This window comes from Sceloporus occidentalis, unplaced genomic scaffold (genome assembly GCF_023333645.1).
Source record: "Sceloporus occidentalis isolate IW3139 unplaced genomic scaffold, rSceOcc1.0.p SCAF_10, whole genome shotgun sequence".
Taxonomy (NCBI): Eukaryota; Metazoa; Chordata; class Lepidosauria; order Squamata; family Phrynosomatidae; genus Sceloporus; species Sceloporus occidentalis.
The window spans coordinates 39,536,324-39,545,168 of NW_028316990.1; the positions used below are offsets into that span (position 1 = coordinate 39,536,324).

Here is an 8,845-nt window from a genome sequence, read left to right on the forward strand (position 1 = left end):
TATAATTAAAATGTCAAGCCTGATTTATAATATAAAATAAAAAATATAAAAATGTAAATGTTTTTTAAAAGGGGGGAGTACAGTAAAAAATACAGTAAATGGAGAAAAGGTAGCCCAAAGGCAGCCATTTCGTGAGGGGAAATCGGCAGGCGCTATTGACGAGCTCTTGAGAAGGTCCTGACAGGCAGGAAGGGCGGCCAATGGGAAGCTTGTTGCGGGGCAGAAGAAGGAAAAGGCCGGCTCCTTTTCCTTGGGGGGAGGTGGGGGAATGGCGCAGGCGCAGTCGTCAGGGAAGGCAGAGATCGGTCTGGGCCCTTGGAGATAAGGCAGCGGTGCTTTCCCGCGCTTCTTCCGGAGTGGCTGTTACCGCGTGGCGCGCAGCCGCCGGGGCCAATGGGATTCGCGAGCGGAGAAGAGGGCGGGGCAGTGTGGCCAAGGCGGCTTTCCGTACAGTGTGAGGGAACACAGCGTTCTCTGGGTCGCTTCGAATCGGACTGAGGCTTTTGGAAGGGTGAGGGGCAAGGGAACGCGGGGGGGTTTCTCCTCAGGGGCAAGGAAGGGCAGGTTTAAAGTCAAGTTTTACTTATATATAGATATATATGTTTATTATGTTTATTGTACATATGATATGTATTGTACATTTAGATTTATTTCTATTGTAAGTTCCTTTTATTTAATTATGCATTATAATATTTTAAAGCATATTTTAATTCTATGTGTGTCTACTATGGTATGTTTTTATTTTTATTATATGCTTATTTTATTTTATAATATTTTTATTTTATTTTATCAGACTTTATTATTATATTTTTATTATATCCACATGTATGGATACTTCTATTTATTGTGTTATAAGTTTATTATATTTTTAAAGTCTTATTATATACTTTATTTTCATTTATTATTTTTTACTATATTTTGTAATATTTTGATATATTTTATTTTATAATTATATATTGTATATTTTATGCATTAATTTTATTATAATGTTATTATATTTTAAAATATTTTATCCATAAACTTTTATTATATTTCCCATATATATATATATATATATATATATAGCTTTTTTTATTTTATTCTATTCTATTCTGAGATACATATATGTATCTGTATATCCTGTATATATTGTATATTTTTATTTGTTTTGATATTTTTTGGTTTTATTCTAATTTTATTTTATTTTGATGTTTCATTATATTTATTGTATATCTGTGTATTTTTATTTTTATTTCTTTTATTTTATTATAATTGTAAAATATTTTATTATTATATTGTAATTCTTTTAATCATACATATATTGTATATTTTTATTTATTTTATATCTTTTTATTTTACTATAATTTTTTATAATACAATATTTCATTATTATATTTTAATTATTTTAATGTTTTATATATATATATATATATATATATATATACTGTATATATAAAATAATTAAAATATAATAAACAGTAATTTTACTTATTTTCTATGTTTTTATTTCATATTGTATTATTACATGTTTATTTTATTGATTAGATATGCCTGTATTGTACATTTTTATTTCTTTGTATATGGTGTTTGCAGAGGTGGTCTTTCTGTGTCTGTTTCAGATCTAAAGTTCAAGGCGTCACTCAGAGACTCTTGGGGTTTTTGTGTGTCTTTCTTGGGAGGGCTGTGGAACCGAATGGGCGACCTTTGGCTAGTCACACTCTCTCAGCCTCAGAAACACAGTTTTATTTTGCTTATTTGGTGAAGAATACGTCTTGTTTATTTAGATAGTATATCTAAGAAGTATGCCTATAGATTTGTGAGGCAGGCAAACGGAAGGAAGGAAGGAAGGAAGGAAGGAAGGAAGGAAGGCTTTGTCATTCTGTTTGCGTCCATTGATTTTATGCTCTGCTTTTCTCCCATCACAGGGCTTGAGGCAGAACGAAACCTGAAAGTCTTTGAAGAAAAAAGGAAAGGCAGAGGGAAGAAAAGAACAGAGAAGGAAGGAAGAAAGGAAGAGTGAGGAAAGCAAGAGAGAAGAAAGGAGAACCCCTGAAAACAGTGCCCAGCTGAGGATGGAAGCTGCAGTCAACTCGGTGAAGACAAGGCCTTGTAGGATGAAGGAGAATGCTTCACAGACAGAAAGACAGAGAGACACAGAGCAACTCCCTTCTATAGGTTCAGCATCGATTAAATGCGTTGTAAAATGCCTCGAACCGTCGGACAGACTTCGGATCAGCCGCTGCCAAGGAAGGTGTCCGCCACAGTTTCAGGTAGCGTTTCGTTGGCACGGAGCAGGGGAAGAGCAATGGCCTAGAAACCCTGACTTCTAACTGCCATGGGACCTTTGTGAGCAGACGCGGCGCCCCGAGAAACCGTCGTCTCTGCCCATAGGTCTGTCCCTGGATTTAGATTCTGAGGGCGTGGCTCAATTCAGCCGTTTCTTTGTCCAATCGGCCGTCCCGTTGTTTCTCTTCCGAAACGTCCCCTTGCAGCTTGGAGGGCTAATCTCCCGGGGGGGCGAAACTCTCCGCCTCCGTTTTGGGGCGCTGCAGCGGCTTCATTCCCTTTGGCCTTCTGGGCAGAGCCTTTCTGACCGTTTGCCCAAGGCAGAGCGGCATCCCTGGCAGAGCATGCTTCGGGCCCCACCGGAGGGAGAGCGAGGGGACGCGCCCCTGGCGCCGTGGGGGACGCCGTGGGGACCCGCCTTCTTGCTCCCAGACTTTTATGTTAAAAACCCTAAAATAAAATAAAATCTCCAGACCAAACGACAGAATTAAATAGTTTTCAGGGCCACCGTGTATTTTTTTATTTTAGTTTATTATTTTATTATTTATTTGTATTTAATTTGTTTGTTTTTAAAAAACCCACCCCGATAAATAGCTTCCCTGCTTAAACCTGACAAGCCCCCTGAAACCAGGATGGCACCTTTGGGATTAACTGGAAGATGCCTCTTGCAGTCAGCCTCCAAGGTCCTCCCAGACCCCTCTCCCTTCTAATCCCGCAAGCCCTGGCAGGCCCCTCTGGCGACCAAGACGTCCGGCCTCCGTGGCGTTCCCCGCGACGGCAGGGGCGCCTCTCCTCGCTCCCCTCCAGCGTGGCTCTTGGCATCCTCCGCCAGGAATGGCTCTCTGTGGTCCGCATCGGGCAAACCTTTCTCTGGGCAGAAGGAGAAAGAGGCAGAAGCCGGACTGCAGACTCCTCCTTTGAAGGAAGTCCCTTTAAAATCCAGCCTTCCAGGAGCACCTTTGCTGACTGGACCTGCATGGCAGCAGGAGGGGTCGGGGGGGATTTCCTCTGGGGCTCCCCTCCGACCCCAGCGCCCCCAAACTGGTAGCGGAGCCTTTTGCCCTCCCTGGCCATTCGTTCTCTAAGCTGCAACTGGACCTTTTGGAAGAGAGACAGTGGGAAGAACGGAGATGGGAAAGGGAAACAGCTGGACTGGGGTGCGTTCTCTAATCGGGATCCATGGGCAGAAACACGGGGAGGGATTCCGGGTTTCCTGGTGCGTTGCATAGTGTAGACAGGGTCCCATCGTAGTTAGAATTAGGCCAAGAGCACTGGCTGGGGGTGAAGGTTAGGAGGTCAGTGAGGAAAGGGTTTCTGTGAAGTAGTCCGAACCGGGCTTCTCTGAACGTGGTGCTTAAACACCGCCTGGGTTCTTTCTCTGCCGTTCCGGAAGGAGGATGGCCCTCCCTCATTTTAAAAGCCAGTCGGGAGGGCCATGGTTTAGCTGGGGGGGGGGGGGGCTGGCTTATAGAGGCTGAGCTAAATGCAATGCGTTCTTCTCTAGAGCAGGCCAAAGTTAATGGGAGGAGGAGGCAGGTAAGGACAGGGTAATGTCTGAGGCCGTGAGAGTGGCACCCAAGGGGCCTTGGTAGAAACGGGAGGAACCCACTGAGCAAGATGTTAAGGCTAGGGGCTAAGGAGAACAGCCAGGGCACCCCTTTGTCACCCCACAGCTGTACGCTGAACCTTTTTTTTTCTCCACTTCTCTTTGTGCCTATGCCTCGTGAGAGAGCCGCACGCCATCCAGGCGGAGAAGAAGGAAAGGAAGGGTCCGGCCGAGGAGGAGGACGAGCCCGACCAATCAGCACCAGCCATGGATGATGGAAGGGACAGTCTCCACTGGACTCGATCCTTTACTCAATTGTAAGTACGTGTGTGTGTGTGTACACTCATCCGTCCATACTTGCAGCTTTGATCATTTATAGGTTTGATTAATGTGTTCTCTAGGGATATCTGCTTTCCTCCAGTGCCACTGTGTGGTCAACTTTACCTAGAGTCGCACTGCAGGACCTAGAGATTTCTAGAGAGGACACTCTACTAGGCCTTTGTAGCTCCTCCAGCGCAGTTCTATGGTCAGTGTCTGTCGGACGTTGACCGCAGAGTTGCCCTGGAGGGGCTACAGATTCCTAGAGAGGACACTCTATTAGGCCTTTGTAGCTCCTCCAGCGCAGTTCTATGGTCAGTGTCTGTCGGACGTTGACCGCAGAGTTGCCCTGGAGGGGCTACAGATTCCTAGAGAGGAGAGTGTACTAGGCCTTTGTAGCTCCTCCAGCGCAGTTCTATGGTCAGTGTCTGTCGGACGTTGACCGCAGAGTTGCCCTGGAGGGGCTACAGATTCCTAGAGAGGGCACTCTACTAGGCCTTTGTAGCTCCTCCAGCGCAGTTCTGTGGTCAGTGTCTGTCGGACGGTGGCCACAGAGTTGCCACGGAGAACCTATAGGTTCATAGAGAGGATAGTCTACTAGCCCTTTGTAGCTCCTCCAGCGCAGTTCTATGGTCAGTGTCTGTCGGACGTTGACCCCAGAGTTGCCCTGGAGGGGCTAGAGATTCCTAGAGAGGAGAGTGTACTAGGCCTTTGTAGCTCCTCCAGCGCAGTTCTATGGTCAGTGTCTGTCGGACGTTGGCCACAGAGCTGCCACGGGGAACCTATAGGTTCATAGAGAGGAGACTGTACTAGGCCTTTGTAGCTCCTCCAGCGCAGTTCTATGGTCAGTGTTTGTCAGACGTTGACCTCAGAGTTGCCACGGAGGACCTATAGGTTCCTAGAGAGAACACTCTACTAGTCCTTTGTAGCTCCTCCAGCGCAGTTCTATGGTCAGTGTCTGTCGGACGTTGACCCCAGAGTTGCCACGGATAACGTATAGGTTCCTAGAGAGAACGCTCTACTAGGCCTTTGTAGCTCCACTAGCGCAGTTCTACGGTCAGTGTCTGTCGGACGTTGACCGCAGAGTTGACACGGGGAACCTATAGGTTTCTAGAGAGAACCCTCTATTAGGCCTTTGTAGCTCCTCCAGCGTAGTTCCGTGGTCAGTGTCTGTCGGACGTTGGCCACAGAGTTGCCCTGGAGGGGCTACAGATCCCTAGAGAGGACACTCTATTAGGCCTTTGTAGCTCCTCCAGCGCAGTTCTATGGTCAGTGTCTGTCGGACGTTGACCGCAGAGTTGCCCTGGAGGGGCTACAGATTCCTAGAGAGGACACTCTATCAGGCCTTTGTAGCTCCTCCAGCGCAGTTGTATGGTCAGTGTCTGTCGGACGTTGACCATAGAGTTGCACTGGAGGACCTAGAGATTAATAGAACACTCTAGTAGGCCTTTGTAACTCCTTCTGTGCAGTTCTGTGGTCAGTGTCTGTCGGACGTTGACCCCAGAGTTGCCCTGGAGGACCTATAGGTTCCTAGAGAGGACACTCTGCTAGGCCTTTGTAGCTCCTCCAGCGCAGTTCTATGGTCAGTGTCTGTTGGACGGTGCGTGCAGATTTGCACCGGAAGACCTAGAGATTTCTAGAGAGGCGTCTTCTCAGGTAAAAACATGGCGTTTTTATTATTTGCGGGTTTTCCATATTCACGGGGGTCTTTTGCCCCTAAGCCTAGCGCATGTGCATGTGTGTGCGCGCACACGCACAGACATATGTCAGCTTATTGATTCCACTTTCACTGCCATGGTTCCTTCTGTGGAAAGCTGGGATGTATAGTTTGGGGAGAGCCTGGTGTTATGATTGTCCAGAGGAGCAGGATAGCTGGAGTATCTCTTATTCGATTTATGGCAGTTCACCTTAAAAAGCCAGTGTGGAGTTGTGGTTTGGACGCTGGAGTATGGCTATGGAGACCAGGGTTCAAATGCCGGCTCAGCCATGAAAGCTGTGGGCTGATCCTGGGCAGGCGACACTGTCTCAGCCTCAGAGGATCGCACTGGCAACCCTCCCTCTGAAGAAAGCGGCTTAGGAAACCCGCCGATAGGTTTGCCTTGGGCCCTCCGTAAGTCAGAAAGGACTTGGGTTTTCTTGGCAGGATTTCTTCAGAGGAGCTTTGCTTTGGTTCACTGACCGTTCGTTGTCCATCTTTGTTTTTAGTCAGGTTTCCCAGTTGCAGAGGATCCCTCTGAAGGCGCTTCCTTTCCGGTAGGGATCTGGGTTCAGAGCAGACTTTAAGCAGGTAGGGCCTCGCTGATTTCGAAGACGTCTTCCAGGTAGGTTTTTTTCCTCAGAGGCCTTGCTGGCTGACTTTGGTGGCCCCTCTTCCTCCGGAGCCACCGCCCGGCTGCCTCCTGGCTGCCGTTCGAGGGCCTGACTTCCCAGCCATCCTTTAGGCTTTCCTTTTGTGTCCCAGCTGGGAAGGGCAGGGGACAAGTGGTGGTGCTGGTCTCAATTGGTCTGCTGCTCAGATACTAACACTCATCCCTACTAACACTAACACAAACACTAAAAGGAACCCCACCATTAACACAAACGCTGCGTCCTGTCTTTTGTCTCTCTCTGAGCAGATGAAGTTGTTGCATAGCAAGGTTTTCGAAGTGTGGTTTAGGGAAGTCTTGTTGCGTAGCGGTCGTTGGGTTGGCCTTTTAGCGTGGCACTTTAGCGCCGCGGCTAAAAAGCGATCTTGTGTGGTTTCTTCTCAGTGGTCTTTGATGGTAGTTTTTGTCAGGGTTTTGGTTGAAATGAGAGAGCACCGGCACTTGTCCCCTGCAGCTGCCCCTGGGACCCCTCTGGACCTCCCTGCCCTATCCTTTCTTTCCCAAAGAGAGCCCCGAACGGCGGCTGAGGCCCAGGAGGAGAGCGGCAGCCCCCCCAAAAGCCAGCACTGCCTGCCCCACGGACACTCCTGGGACCCTGGACCCTGGGTTTGGAGGTGGGCCACTTGTGCCGCCTCTGATTCCTCTCTTTCTTCCAACGCCACCGAGGTCCCAGGTGCCAAGGCTGCCCCTTCGGAGGTCCAGAGGGAGAGTCAGGCGCATCTAGGCCCAGAAGCAGCAGCAGCAGCAGGCGAGGAAGGGAGTGTCCAGCCCAGAGGGAGGGAGGAAGAGGCGGCCCCGGCTCCATCCCCTACGGAGGAAGGAAGGAAGAGACGGTCTCCGCTGGACATGGCCCCCCCACCCCCAATAGATTGTAAGCCAAAGGGCAGGGAACCCCAACTTTAGGACTTTTTTGGCTGAAGGGCAAGGATGCTAAATGAATAATACTTCAATATTTGTCAAGGAACAAACTAATGCTGAGAGCTTTCAGTGTGCTTCCCTATGGTCAAGCCGTCCACAATGTTTCCCTATGGGCAATTGTTGTCCAATGTTTGCTTATGGGCAAATGTTCCCCAATGTTTCCCTATGGACAGGCGTTCCCCAATGTTTCCTTATGGGCAAATGTTCACCAATCTTTCCTTATGTGCAGGCGTTCCCCAATGTTTCCTTATGGGCCGGTGTTCCCCTATCTTTCCCTATGGGCAAATGTTCCCCAATGTTTCCTTATGGGCCGGTGTTCCCCTATCTTTCCCTATGGGCAGGTGTTCCCCTATCTTTCCCTAGGGGCAGGCATTCCCCAATGTTTCCCTTTGGGCAGGCATTCCCCAATGTTTCTTTATGCGCAGGCGTTCCCAAATGTTTCCTTATGGGGAAATGTACACCCATCTTTCCGTATAGGCAGGTGTGACCCAATGTTTCCTTATGGGCCAATGTTCCCCTGTGTTTCCCTATGGGCCAATGTTCCCCTGTGTTTCCCTATGGGCAGGTGTTTCCCTATGATTCCCTATTGGCATGTGTTCCCCAATGTATCCCTATTAGCAAATGTTCACCAATCTTTCCTTATGAGCAGGTGTTCCCCTATCTTTCCCTAGGGGCAGGCATTCCCCAATGTTTCCCTTTGGGCAGGCATTCCCCAATGTTTCTTTATGCGCAGGCGTTCCCAAATGTTTCCTTATGGGCAAATGTACACCCATCTTTCCGTATAGGCAGGTGTGACCCAATGTTTCCTTATGGGCCAATCTTCCCCTGTGTTTCCCTATGGGCAAATGTTCCCCTGTGTTTCCCTATGGGCCAATGTTCCCCTATGTTTCCCTATGGGCAGGTGTTTCCCTATGATTCCCTATTGGCATGTGTTCCCCAATGTATCCCTATTAGCAAATGTTCACCAATATTTCCTTATGAGCAGGTGTTCCCCTATCTTTCCCTAGGGGCAGGCATTCCCCAATGTTTCCCTTTGGGCAGGCATTCCCCAATGTTTCTTTATGCGCAGGCGTTCCCAAATGTTTCCTTATGGGCAAATGTACACCCATCTTTCCGTATAGGCAGGTGTGACCCAATGTTTCCTTATGGGCCAATGTTCCCCTGTGTTTCCCTATGGGCAAATGTTCCCCTGTGTTTCCCTATGGGCCAATGTTCCCCTGTGTTTCCCTATGGGCAGGTGTTTCCCTATGATTCCCTATTGGCATGTGTTCCCCAATGTATCCCTATTAGCAAATGTTCACCAATCTTTCCTTATGAGCAGGTGTTCCCCTATCTTTCCCTAGGGGCAGGCATTCCCCAATGTTTCCCTTTGGGCAGGCATTCCCCAATGTTTCTTTATGCGCAGGCGTTCCCAAATGTTTCCTTATGGGCA

At 48.2% G+C, this 8,845-nt stretch overlaps 1 long non-coding RNA gene across 1 annotated transcript; it reads left to right on the forward strand.

Annotated features, from left to right (window-relative positions):
- Positions 1-274: 274 nt before the first annotated feature.
- LOC149306600 (uncharacterized) lies at positions 275-7,732 on the forward strand. Its single transcript, XR_016282491.1, has 3 exons — positions 275-511; positions 1,905-4,128; positions 6,335-7,732. It is a non-coding gene; the product is annotated as an uncharacterized LOC149306600 (long non-coding RNA).
- Positions 7,733-8,845: the final 1,113 nt, after the last annotated feature.